This window comes from Ictidomys tridecemlineatus, chromosome 5, assembly GCF_052094955.1.
Source record: "Ictidomys tridecemlineatus isolate mIctTri1 chromosome 5, mIctTri1.hap1, whole genome shotgun sequence".
Taxonomy (NCBI): domain Eukaryota; kingdom Metazoa; phylum Chordata; class Mammalia; order Rodentia; family Sciuridae; genus Ictidomys; species Ictidomys tridecemlineatus.
Window position 1 is genome coordinate 7,669,307 of NC_135481.1, and position 14,518 is coordinate 7,683,824.

The 14,518-nt window shown below is 41.1% G+C and overlaps 1 protein-coding gene across 17 annotated transcripts in view; it reads right to left on the reverse strand.

The window, feature by feature from the left end:
* Scaper (S-phase cyclin A associated protein in the ER) overlaps nt 1-14,518 on the reverse strand; it is a 438,325-nt gene that overhangs the window by 6,507 nt on the left and 417,300 nt on the right. The window lies entirely within an intron of this gene.

Sequence of the window (14,518 nt, forward strand, 5' to 3'; positions counted from 1 at the left end):
CCCCCTCCATCTATGCAGTCAGAACATACTGAGAGAGTGTAAAGAAAAAGGCTCCTAACTCCTTAACAGAGCTTAAGTTGAGTGATATTTTAAATGATATTTGAAGAGAGCAGAAAATTTAAAATCTCATTTCCTAATCTGAGGAAAAGATTCCAAAAGCTTTGTAGCTATATAAAAATTACTGTAACCCATGATGAAGGGTGCAGTTTCCATGGAGAGAGGATGCCTATGAAATGCATTCAGTATACTCGCTGCTTTAACAAAGCACTCCTCGCCCCTAGAAAGCATAGTAGCCCCATTCCTTAAAAACCTGCAAAGAGCTCACTCACAAGTAGTAAGATACTCTCTCCTGTGCCCTCCCCACTTCCGTCTTCCCTTAGTCTAGCTCACTGGATATACCAAATGCAGACAGAGACAAAAAAGAAAGAAAGAAAGAAAGAAAGAGAGAGAGAGAGAGAGAGAGAGAGAGAGAGAGAGAGAGAGAGAGAGAGAGAGAGAGAAAAGGGGATCAACTAGAAGGGGAACAGGAGGAACTGTTTCAGCAAGCTCAGGCTCCAAAAAATCCTCCAACCCATACTTCTTATCTTTGTTCCCATCAGTGCCACTGAATCTAAAAGGAGAATTGTTTACATAAATGAGACTGTTGTCTTGAAACAGTCTAGGTTTACAACTGTGTACATTTTAAGAAATAGGGCAAGGCAATTAATGGGCTTGCAGGGAAGCCCTCCTGATTCATTCTTTCAGCCTACATGATAAACTAAGAAATGTCAAAATCAGATCTGTTTCAAGTAACTCTGATTAGACAGTTCTAATATGAAAGAGCTGGGTGACCCAAAGCCCACTTCATGGTACAGGAGGAAGCTCTGAGAAGGTTAGGAACACTGTAAAATGTAAGGTCAGGACTGTAAATTGTACTTGGAAAAACACAATTTTACAGGTACACACCCAGACAGGACTGCATTCAAATTAAAACCAGAAGGACAGAATGAAACAGCAGAGGCAGGAGAAACATAAATTATAGGGATTTACAAGTTTTCAAAGTACTTTTAACAATACTTTAAGAACATACTCTTAGATGATAATGCAGTTTGGTTTAAGAACAAAATCAACAAAGTAATAGTTCACATATTTTTGTTCAATAGCTAAAATGACATCAAAAACCTTTAGAGAATGTTGATAGGGACTTGTTAATACCTTCAAATCCGAAAGGAATTTTAAAGACTTGCATTATGTGACAATTCCACACATGGCTGTGTGCTGCCATGTCTGACGTGGCTGAGAAAAGTATGTACTATCATTTAGTTTATTGATAATGCATTTACTTAAGTTTTATTTTAATTATTAGATACATATTTTATAACACAGCCAAATGGTTGCCACTTTAGAATTTATAATGATACCATTATTAGAAGTCTTAATTCCTCTTTGGACAAAAATTAAGAACCGCTTTTTTTTCTTTGAAATGCAAAATGCTATCATTGGATGATTTGATAACAGAAAAGATATTAAACTGGCCAATCTGGCTGGCACTGGCACAATGATAACTCCATGACATCAACTGCTGGTTCTTGGTAAATTAGCAGAGACCGTCAGAGATTCACCAGAACTTACTTCACTTGGCCTCCTGAAGCAGAGGGCAGGACTAATTACCTGTTGCCAGAATACAGAGTGAATTTAAAGATATCAACAGCAGTATAGTGAGATGACCTCCCAGAGGCCACTATTTTTAAGCCTCCGGATTGTAGAAGACACAAATGAATGTAGGCAGTTTCGTTACCTTGGAGCTAAGAAGTTCTACTCATAGGACCACCATATGACAGAACCAGGTTACATGTAAGGAATCTATAGGGCTGGGAAGACCTCCACCTTTCCTGGGCTTGGCGGTGAGCCAGAGTGGAACATCTAGTTGGTAATGTCGTTTGAATCACATTTCAGACATTGTGGGAGGGATGGAATCAGGAGGTCCAGGAATGGGCTAAGCTATAGCACTGAGATGTGGTGGGCTAATTCATGTGGGCTTGTGGCAGAGGGGTGGCAGGTGGATGTCGTGGGCATGAACATTCAACTGAATTAGGCTAAGCACTTCCCTTTGGGGCAGGGAAGCAAGTCTAGGAATGCAAACATCCCGAGTTTGATGCTCTAGGCTTTAAGCCCCAAGAAAGAGTTGCCCGAGGGGCTTTTGAAAGATTGGGCTGGAGGATGAGGGAAGAATGTCTCCATTTTGTGTGGAGTACATAGGAGCATTCCTCAAGGCTTCCCTGGAGCCATTCTTGTTCATTTACTGAAGAAAAAAGCATAGATAATACAGGTTCTTCTTTTGGTCTTCTAAGAAGAGACAAGTCATAATTTCACAGTCTCCAAAGAAGGACATCTTTTATCTAAATGCCCTGTGGACCACCAGTTTTTTTCTCTTGTATCACTGGTGAGGGGCTGTAGGAATGGGTGGAGGAGGGAGAGACAAACCCATGACTAATACTTCTTTTTTAGAATTAGTAATAATTCTGGAAGTAGTAGCTTTAGAAAAAGGAAAGCTGGAGCTGGCACATGTCATGCTCCTATAATCTCAGTGACTTGAAAAAAGAAAGCTGCATACTGGCCATGTGTGCTATAACCTGGAGGAAAGACAGGGCCAGGAGGACTGACTGCCAAGAAGGAAAAGGAATCTGGTTTAAAAAAAAAAAGAGAGAGAGAAAGAAAGAAAGAAAAAGGAGAGGAATCTGAGTAGACAAGTGGGCATGCTGATTCTTTCATCTGCTGCTGACCTTGGCCACCCACTAGGCCTCTGGCTCCAACCAGGGAGGGCTAACTTCAGCAGACATTTACTGAATGTCTCTAGTGCTAAGTGACAGACTAATATTATGGAGACACAAAGAGAATAAAGCAAGTTTCTTCCCTAAACACATGAATGAAGATGCGATATGATAGGAAGGATCAGGCTTTAACTCTCAGGGAGATGAGTTGTGTACACAAGTGACAATAATAAAAGGAGGCTGGGAAGGCTAAGGGAGTCCCATGGGGGCCTCATGGGACAAAGAGATTGCTCTTACCTAGGTGAATGAGGAGGGCTGCACTGAACATTAAAGGTTGGATCAGATTTGGGCACCTGGAAATCCTAAGTGGAAAACCCTCAAACATTCAATACTAGACTGTTAGTTGGCTTGACCTGCCATAACAAAGTAACATAGACTAGGGGGCTTAAATTAATTTCCCACAGCTCTGGAGCTGGAAGTCTGAAGTGAGGATGCTAGCATGATCAGGTTCTGGGGAGGGCCCACTTCCTGGCTTATGGATGGTTGCCTTTTTACCATGTGCTCAAATGACCTTTTCTCAGTACCACTGGTCTATCCTTATGACCTCATTTATCCTTAACTAAATCCTAAAAGCCCTATCCAAATGCAGTCACACTGGATTCTAGGGCTTTAATAAATGAATTTTGGGAGAACACATTCAGTTCATAGTGCAGCTCTGATTCATTTCTTATCACCACCCAGAAGGGGATTTTATTAGCAAGGTGCCATGGCTAACTAGATGCATTTCAGAGTCCAGGGGCTTTTCCTGGGTCACTGGCTCTCAGTGGTGGTAGAGCATGAACCTACAGGCTCAAGAGTGCTGACCTTTGGCGAGGGCTCTCAGTCTGGCTCTGTTCTGACACACTATGGTCATTTAACATTTGAGCCTCAAGATCCTTCTATAAAAACAGGTAGATGCAGCCTTTAAAGTTTAGGTGAGGATCTAATGAGACAATGTTTGTGACCACAAAGTACAAACCAATGTTAGTTATGAATATTTGGTTGGCTCACTAGTTCTGCTATTCTGAGTCTGATCCTCATGTATTAGGACTACATGTCTCCTCCCAGTGTAAGGCCTAATATGAATGAAGACTTTCCATCATCCTACCCCATCCCTCTTTAGAGTAGAGGGGCTGGCAGAGACAGGTCCTCCTCTTTGGTTGGGACCTATCAGCAAGCTTCATGACACCTGAAATGTCATTGCTAAGATCTCTCCCTGGCCCTGCCTGCACAGGAAAGAGCTATGCAAACAGTGCTGGGGATGACAGCCAGGATTTTGTGGTGGCAAAGTAGGAAATGCATTCTGACAGCTCTGAAAAGAAAATCCCAACATAAGCACCATCCAAGAAATACAGGTAATGATACAGAGAAACAAAGGCTTAACTTACTGTGTGTGCATGTTTTGAGGCTGTTGTGCTACATTTGTCAATCTGAAAACAGCAGGTAGAGCCAAAGCTAATAGGCTGGTGTTGTGGGCTCCTGATTCACACCCAGAATGAAATTTCCCTTGAAGTACTTAATGAAATCCTGAAGCCCAGAAGTCTTCCTAGACATCATAGCCAAGCACAGCCTTTCATTTACAACTCAAAGATATGGTGGCAGATACCATGTATCTAAGTGAATGTAGTTTAATCCCCAGTTCCAAGAGGGCAGAAACTGTCCTCCGCTGCTCTGCTAGAGGGCTAGGCACAGAGCAAATCCTCAAACATATGTAAATGAATGAAGTAAAGTGACAGAGAACCCTTGGTTAAAACGTGAATCATATCATTTTTTTCTCATGAGGCACAGATGTCATTTTCTGACTTGGAGGCCTCCATGGTATCTACATTCTGTTGCCTCAGGTATGTATAGCCAGTTCATAAAGAATGGATTTTGTGAGATGCTGTCTCCTTCTCTAGAGGGAATTTGGGATTGGGATCCTCAGGGTCCTGGGCACCAACTCAGAAATCCCTGTGTAGGTTAAAAGGAGAGGTCCAGAAAAGACCTTCATTCTTTTGTGGGTGTGTGTGACACTGATATCATGTGGTATGAAGGAACTTAAAGTCTTCTAGACTATTTCACTGCCAGAATCTCAGCAGTAGACAACACAGCAGAAATCACAGAGAGTACTCAGGAGGCTCCTCTACCTACATCATCTGAGTTGCTAAACTCTGAGATGGGTAAAAAGGGATTATTATGCTCTTATAAGGAGGAAACTTATACTCAGAAAATTCAAGACATTTGTCCCAGGTCCCTCAGCCAGTCATTGGTGAAGTCAGGCCTGTAAAACACTCATAACTCTGACTGCAGGCATCTTCTTACCTCCCAGGCCCAAGAAGGGCAGAGAGCTCTCTATCACCAGGCCTATGCTCACTTCCATGACTGGCTGTCAGTCTGCTTCTTGCATGATGTTGCCAGGTCAGAAGAAGATGAGGATGATACACTGCCACTCTAAACAGACTAAACCAACTGACATACAGATTAAACTAACACAAAAGGCCTTTCTTCAAAGACACATCACTCTTCCTGGCTCAGTATCAAATAACGAGTTCTTGGCTATGTGCTGTGCAGTGCTGGGTTTGTCTCAAATTATCAGATATAAGAACTTGAAAGAGAGGAACAACAGTTGGTGATAGGGCTAGATTCTCAGGAGTGAACTGTTAGAACACGTGATGTAAAATGAACACTGTCTTGCAATGGCTGTGCAGTCAGCTGCCTTTGGCCTCAATAGATTCTGAGTAACTGAAAATCTGGTCTTAAATACATATTTGGGGGTTTTAAGGTATATTTTAATGAAAAAACTTTCTTGTCATCTTTAAATAAAAATTCCCCCCCTGGTACTGGGGATTGAACACAGGACTTCATATATGCCAGGAAAGTACTCTTTCACTGAACTATACCCCCAACCCCTTTTTAAGAATATTTTTATTTTAAGATAGTCTTATTATGTTGTAAAGGCTATCTTTAAACTTGTGATCCTCCTGCCTCAGCCTTCTGAGTAGCTGGGATTAGTATGTGCCACCAAGCCAGAACAATTTGCTTTTTAAATCTAAAGCTGCTATGGCATCAGGACTTAATTGTTTCCAGACCCATAGGTTTTCCATGCCACTGCACGTTAATTTCCTAGTGCTCTTGAAGCCTGTGTTATTCATGTTCTCCTCTGTAGGAAGTCCTTATGGCAACTTCAGGGGCTTGACTCTTATTAAACGTTTAACTACTTTCAGTTTTTTAGTCACTGAAGGGAATGTGCTTCTTTGATTACAACTATCTTTATTAGTTTTTTTCCCAATGTGTATGTATGTCTTTTTGTAGTTTTTATTCTGGTAATGACAGGAAGTTTATGAAGGTGTTGAGAATCCCCACCATATTTCATGGTCTGCAGGTGAAGTCTGAAATACTTTGTCTGGAATTCTTGATCTGGTGATGAATCCAAATGTACAAATGAGAGACTCCACACCTTCTCTCAATCTGTAGTACTCTGGAGGTCTCTGAATGAACCACAAGAGCAAAATCCTTGCCATAAGTGTAGCAATTGTAAGAGGCAGTTACCACTAAATGTCTAGCCTCTGGTCTTAAAAATTTGAAACAAATGCTGTTGTATAAAATATATTAATAATATGAATACTTAGTGTGGTCTTGGTACAGTTTTGCCAAAAAGCTAAATATAAAACAGAAAAAAAAAAAAAGGAAAGTGGAAGTAGGGTACTGATAGGTCTTGCATTCTGGTCCAGAATGCAAGCAGCCTAGAGAGAGTTTGAAGACTTCCTATCTATAAAATGATAGCTGTCCCATTTACTCCATAGAGAGTGGCTAGCATGGCCCATCATATTACATAAATGGAAAATAGCCTAATTCTTCTGTTCCCTTTGAAGACTCCCTTTTTCCAACTGGGAACACCTGGAATGAAGTCAAAAGCCAGGAAAGGAGGAAGCAGACCTCTGAGCAGAAGATCAGTCTATTCATCAAGTATTTACTAAGCATCCATTCTGGCCAAACCTGGGGAGAGACACTGAGCAAGTCAGAAACATCCTGACACTGCACTGTTTTTCCACAAAATCCAGACCAGTTATTCAAAGCGAAGTTCTGCAAACTCTAACTCAGTCTACCAATTCACATTTTAGAACCAAGTCTAGTACAAGAGGGTCTTCTTGTCTCTAGGATCTTGGAAGCAGCAAATTAAAAAGAAGACTGCTGGAGACAAACTGGTAAACTGACAAGAGGAAGAAAATGGACTGACATGAATAAGTGAAAGGGTGGGAATGAAAATTATTTCAAGCAGAAATGAGAATTCAGAAAATTGCCTGGAACCATGATGTAAGAGTAAACATCTCTACCCTTTTCAGTTGGTTTCAGAACAAACTATATTGTAATAAAATATCTTATTATTATAACCAATTACCTTTATTTAGTACTCTACACTTTTAAAATTTGTTTCCACATACATGATAATCCTCGTGTACCTAACATTGTAATAGGAAAGCACTTCATAAGGTACCAAAAATATATATTATATTAAGTATAATTTGTTTATAATGGCAGGAAGTATATAATATTTCTTAAAAATGATTGGAAATAAGGCTGGGGCTGGGGCTGAGTGGCAGAGGACTTGCCTAGCATGTGTGAGGCACTAGGTTTGATCCTCAGTACCACACACAAAAAATAAATAAAATAAAGGCATGCTTGTCATCTAAAACTATAAAAAAAAGACGGAAAATAGTTAATGTTAGACACATATTTGTGTTTTAGACACATATTTATGTTTTGACTACCTGCAAAATTCACTTATGAGAACAGTTTATTCTCTAACCATATCAAAACCATGACACTAAACAATAAACTAGAAAAAGGCTCTGTAGCAGTTTCTTGACCCCCTACCTATATAAAAGTTCAACCACAGTGTTCTATAAGTAAAATCCCTACATACAAGCAAAACAAACACAATAGAAAACACTCATGTTCTGTTTTACCTATTTACATTCAATCTGCCGATTTTACTAAGATCTAAAAGTCAGAAGAAAAATCTGAATTTTCTCTTTATTTAAGGGGACTCCCATCAATGGTTTTAAAAAGCTCGGTATTTTTTCCTCTATAAGGCCCTTTGCCAAGTTTCTTAAGACTTATGTTACTGGGACCCTAGCCCTGTTTCTATCATTGACCAGAAAACAACCATACCCAGCCTTGCTCTAGAAACATAATAGTTTAGGTAAAGACAGACTGATGTGAATCCCCAGTCTTTAATAGTCTGCAGGATATATACTGTATGAGGATAGGGGCTATATGTCCTTTTTATTCACTGCTGCATCACCAGTCTGTGTCATAGTACCTAACATAGTTCCTGATGAATGATAGATGTTCATTAACTATTTGGGGGAATGAATGAATGAATGAATGAATGTTGGTTCTCACACTTGACTCATGCAGCTTGAACTTGACTCCTGCAGCTTGAACCGCTACACCAGTGCCCTGGCCTGCTCATCCCAAGTCTTTCAAGGTCCTTAGATAGTGCCATCTTTGAATTTGTTAGGACAGATGATGGGTACTTTGGGCAGCACCCTGTCTGAGCCACTGGCCTCTTGGCACAATGGTATAGGTAGTGGGGGCAGGGTGGTGGGGCCACAGCAGTTTCTTTCAGCACACATTGAGAGATAGTCTGTCAAACTTAAGACTAAACCAGTTTGGTGGGCCAGTGTGGCAGGGTGAATGGGGTGTGGAGCCAGACAGAAATGAATGCAAATAGTTAAATCTCACTAAGGCAAATTCTTTAAACTGATGAATTCTTGATTTGTTTTTTTCCTTTTCTTGTCAGAGACAAAATGTCCTCAACAGAGGGGCAAAAATAGGTGTCTAGACATCTAAATTCATTAAAAGAGACAGCTGAGAGAGTCTGTAAATCATTGGAACAAAGAATATTTTTCTAGTAAAGTAGAAACAAAGTCGTCCGTCGTTGCATTCTTCTCCACAAAACTAGCCCTGCTGCAATGCTCAAGAGGCAGCAGCTGTGGCGGCCAGGCTCAGTAGTGTCCTGGCCAAGCACTTCTTCCACATTGCTTAGTTTGTCACACCTGGAGCAGAAGCAATATTATAAAAGGATCCTTGAGGTCGGGGACCTCTACGTATTATATAAAAAAAATGGCATGCCCCTCATCATGGAATAAAAATTAGAGCAAAGAAACACAAATATTCTCTTGTCCAGCACTGCAAGCAAATTCTTCTCCTCCCAAACTGGCTTCTCCCATAATATGACTTTTAGGCTGAGAGTAAATGCACAGATCTTGGCAGACTGTGTGGGAGGGAGGCCTTGGAGCAGTAACCTTCTTCCTGGTGGTCCCAGGATTCATTGCTGTCTAGTAGCAGCAGAGCAGTGAGGAGGAAGGATGAGAGACAGAGAAGGGAAGGAGGGAAGGCAGCAGCTAGAGTCATTGGAGTCTAAAGCCAGTGGCTGGGGGCTTGGCCTCTCACATGCTCTGGAAACTAATGATCTGAGAGAAACAGGGCTCTGCTTGTGTCCTGCTGGGCCCCTGCAGAGAAACTGTAAAGGCTTCTAGCCAGCTTCCTATGAGAAGTAGGCCATGTCAGGGTGCTACTAGCAGAGAGACATGAAAAGGGGCTCTATCCAGGTCCCTTCATTCTACTCCTGCAAAGGAGAATAAATGCTTCAGAACCAGGAATACTGCTCCTAGTACTGGGCCTTCAGTGGGGAGACCCACTGCTCGACTACCCATTCTCTACATAGTGGAGGTGACACTGACACAGGCTTCCTATCCTCCTCTTCCCAGTAACATTTAGAGGCTCCTCATCTTCTAGAGGATCATCCCCAAGTTCTAGTTTTGCACACAGGTCCCTCAGGCCCTGGCCCTGCCTGCCTCTTTAGTCTTAGCTCTTGCTTTTCCCCTATATGCTGAGCTCCAGTCAGAATAAAATAACTTGTAGTCCTGGTAAGTGTCAGGCTATTTACATCTCAGTTACTATGCTCAGTTTCTTTCCTATGCCTCCAATGTCTTTCCTAACTCGCTACACAGTAAGTCTCTATTTCACTTTCAGGAATCAACTCAGTTGCAACATTTTCCAAGAGGGACCTCTTGCATAGATCCAAGTGTGTTTATCATCTGTCCCCTGCTTTGCCCCAGGAAACAAACAACCAGAAGCAGGGATTTTGTCTATTTTGCTTTGCACTGTATCCTGGATGTTTAGAACAGTGCCTGGCATTTGCAAGCATTCATTAAATGTTTGCTGAAGGAAGGAAAGAGTCTCAGCACTGATGGCACTGTTTCTGGGCTACAGACTCCACAGGACAAGCTCTGGAATGTATCCATTTCTGCATCTTCCAGAACATGGTTTGACACAGGGTGGGCATTTAGCTAAAGTTCATAAATGAGAGTAGAAAGGGTGCTCATGAGGACACCTCATGAGGACAAGCTCATAATACTGGCATTTCCCCAAGAACAGGTCACCTTCCAGTTTTCTATTTGAGGCTGGAGCCTTTTTCCTTCTTTCATGTGTTTATTCTGTAAGGAAAAGAGTAACCCCTTAAAAGAACCATGTTTTAAATTTCCTTCAAACATATCCTATAGCACAAGAAAGCTAGGCGAGATTATCTCAAACACTTGGCCAAACCTAAGAACCACAGGTTCTACAATTTGCCAGCGACTCTACTCAAAAGTGCTGTTTCCATTTTAATTTACACTTGAGAAAAAGCCCTGTCTGTAGAGCACTGACCTTGGAATTTGTATAGACTTAACGTATCATCATAGATTTGAGGGATTACTCTATTTTAGATTTTCTATGTATTTGCATTATCTATGCCACTGGGGAGTGGGTGGGTAAGGTGAAGGGGGGGTCACAAAAAACACTGAATAATGCACTGGGAAGCCCAATTCCAGTGAGCTGCACCAAGTCCTTATCCTTTCTGGCCATGAGAGCAGTTGGGCTAGATGATCCCTGAAGGCCTGTGAGTTTGCAGAGATCACATAATCCTGTGCTATGAGCATTCACACACAGATGTATTCTGTGCAGCCCATACCTCCTACCTTATTTAAATAAGGTAAAAGAGGAAGAACATAGAAGGCATTTTTTTTCTTATGAAAGAATGAAAAAAGTCACTACATATGACAACTTAAAATTCTCAATTAAAACCTATTCTGATTTTCTAATTCAGCTTCTTTAAGAAAAGAGAACTGATCACTTACACACACACACACACACACACACACACACACACACACACACACACACACCGAACTGGAAAGAGTATGCAGGATATGTATATAAGAGGATAGACAATATTTAATAATGCTTTAAGATACAAACATTCCAAGGAGCTTTGGACTCGCCTATAGGAGAACTGGGGACAAACTTTCTTCACTATGGAGCTCCTGGGTGGTGCGAGAACAGTGGGTTAACATATGCAGAGCATGGACCGAAAGGTTTTCTGGTCACAACCTAACAGCTGCCAGAGACCATGGATGCATTCCATGGAGCATTTATGGGCTCGCCAGCACTAGTCTATGACAATTTTATTTAATCATAAAAATATAATAGTAGTCAAATCTTTTTGTAGTTTCAGTTTACTGCTTTCTCAAGTGAAATAAATGGTCTCTCAGATTTCTTCTGCTTTCATCTCTCTGCTTTAAGTATAGTAGGATAAGGTTCCAATTAAGCCCCATTAAATGTTCACATTGATTCATGTGAGCCATTTTCCAGTTTCTCTTCCTAATGCAATCTCAGTGCACCTTTGAGTTATCTCTGTGGTGTGGTTTTAGTTTAGCCATCACCCATACAGAAGAGAATTATTTGGGTGTGAGGTCTCCCTCCCTCCTACTTCTGCAGCCCAAGGTGGTGAGTGGAGATTCTCCTTCACTATCTTCCAGACAAGCATATGTTTATCACCTGTCAGGTATGTTCAGCTGAACCAGGCGTGCTCCTTGGTAAGGAAGCTGGCAGCTGGCCATAGCCAGACTGACTCTACCAAGCCCCTTGTGGCTGTTGTCAGAGAAGAATGTCGAGTGACAACCCAGAGACCCTGCAAGAGGAAGATCCCCTGGTACTTTTACATCTTCTGGGTCCTCAGAGGAACCTTGTAGGAAGGGGATGCATGGAGCTTTTTCCATTTTCTCAATAGATGGAGAAACATGCTCTAACAGCAGAGTGGTTTACTTAAGGTGGCAGTCAGTGCCAGAGCTGATTGGAATGGATACTCAAAGACTTTCCTCATTAAGTGCAGGGAATCTGGAGGCAGACAATGATAATTTCAACAATGATGAGTTACCATTTGTTCTGAGTAAGGGAATATGCTAATTACTAGGTGAGTGATCTAATATACTTTGTACACCAATCCTATGAGGTGTCATTAATATGATCTCTATTTTTAAGATGAGGAAATAGGTACCATGAAGGGAAGTGGTTTATTCAGGATCACAGGGCTGGTAAGAGGTACAGCTGGACTAGCACTTTGGTCTGCCTGGCTCCGGAGCCTAGGTTTCCCTCATCAGGCTACAAGAGCACAGTCCTGTCCAGGACCCCAAAACACTAGTTCTTTAGCTAGGAGTGTGCATCTGATGGTGGACTGCACATTCCCAAAGGAACTATATGTGAAGAGATTTAAGGAATATATTTTGAAAAGCCCTCAGAAAACTTATTATTAAAATGAATGATACGGTGATTTTATAACTTTAATTGTAGATTAAAGTTATAAAGTTAGATTAATTGTGTGCTTGCTTAGAGTTGGACATACTTCCCAAAAAATTTTTTCTCAAACCAATGCATAAAACATAAGAGTAGATTTTTTGTGATAATGCTACCAATCTGGGGAGCAAAGACCTCAAAGGCATCTACTCTCAGTGCAAATAGAATGAACTTGGGGCCTGTAAGAAGGATATGTCATCTTCTCAACAACCTTGTGAGTAGGACTTTTGTCTCTGTTACAGCTGGGGAAAGCAATACTCTGGATAAACTGTCCAAGGCCAAATACCCTGAGTAGAAGGAGGTGCTGGGAGGTACACCCAACTCTGCCTTCAAAGCTTCTCTTGCACATTGCCATTTTCTCACACATAGGACTGGCCACTGTTCCTTCGGATCTCAAATCTACTGGTTCCAGAAAAAACCTTAAATCAACGTATTTATTTTAGAATAGATTAAATTATAGTGCCAAAGAGATGGCTAAAGTTAGCATTTAGCCAAAAGTCAGTTCCAGGAGATCTGGTCAATAAAACTGAAGTAAGGCATCTTTCAAAATCTAGGGCCATTTTAACCTTTTCTATATTATCATACATAGGAGAGACTTGTGTCATTTCCACCCCTAATATTCAACACATATTTATTAGGTAACTTCTAAGAGCCCAGAACTGCCAGGCATTGGCAACAAAGACCTGCCCTTAAGGTACTTACAATTAATTTAGTGGGGTAGAAGACACATAAATAAACATCATAGGGTAATAAATGAGTGAAGAAAAATAAAGGATAAAGGGAAAATAGTGACCACAGGGCTCATACACTATTTTAGGTACTGCAGTAAGGTACTCTGACATAATATTTGAGGAAAAAACCTTTGGAGGTAAGCCCCTCAAACCATGCTGATTTATTCCTTCCCTCCCTTCCTTCCCCTTTTTCTTTCTTCAGTGCTGAGGACTGAACCCAAGGGTGTAGTACCACTGAGCTACATCCCTGGCCCTTTTTGTTTTGAGACAGGGTCTCACTAAGTTGCCAAGGCTGGCCTCGAACTTGGCATCCTCCTGCCCTCAGCCTCCCAGGTGGCTGGGATTACAGGTATGCATCACCTGGCCTGGTTCTATGCTGATTGCTGAAGGAAAAGTTCCAGGCAGAAAGCAGCAAGGATGATGGCTTGAGGCGAAAAATGTGGAAGGTGTGTTTGAAGAACGGTCAGGAGGTTAAAGTGGCTAGGGTGGAGTATTTGTAATCACTGAACTTGGAAATGAAAATAACTAAATTATTGGAATGTTGGTGTAGCCATAACTGCCCAATTCATCTTAGAATCATAAATTCATTCTCTATCACAGCCTTCCAAGCACCTTGTCTTTTTTTTTTTTTTTAACTATTGGGGGTTGTAGACAGGGGAGTCCTACCACCAAGCAACATACCCAGCTCTTTTTAAATTTTTGAGACAGGGTCTTCTAAGTTGCTGAGTCTAGCCTCAACTTGTGATCCTCTTGTCTCAATTTCCCTGATGCCTGGGATCATATGCATACACCACTGCCTGGCCACCCTAACTCTTTTTACAGACAGAAAACTAAAGCATTTAAGAGTCTTTGGCACAGTGCAGAGCAGATGATTACATGATCAGCACAGACTTCACTAAAGACAAGCTGAATGAGGCTGGTGGGCTAATAGGATCCTTTCCTTTCAACTACCACAAGACTATAGCTCCAATAGAATCTAAGGGCCCTAACCAAATGAATATGCAAAGGTGCTTATTCCCAATACAGTAATATGCAGGCAGTTGAATAATTTGTCATTCAAGTTAATTTAATTATCAGCCCACATTTAATTATCCAATACAAAATGTAAATAAAGTGAAGGGCTGACAGCATATACTAATTATTATAATTAAATGGGAAGGAATTTAGAAAGAGTCATGAAAGTGCCATAAAATACAGGGAAGCTTTTGATTAAAACAACATTTTAATTAGAAACTGCAAAACCCTATAGAAAACACAAGGTTAGTTCCATCAACAATGGCATTTCTTTTATTATCTAGGTTTCTCTTCTGAAGTCATCCTTGATATTATGGGGCTCAG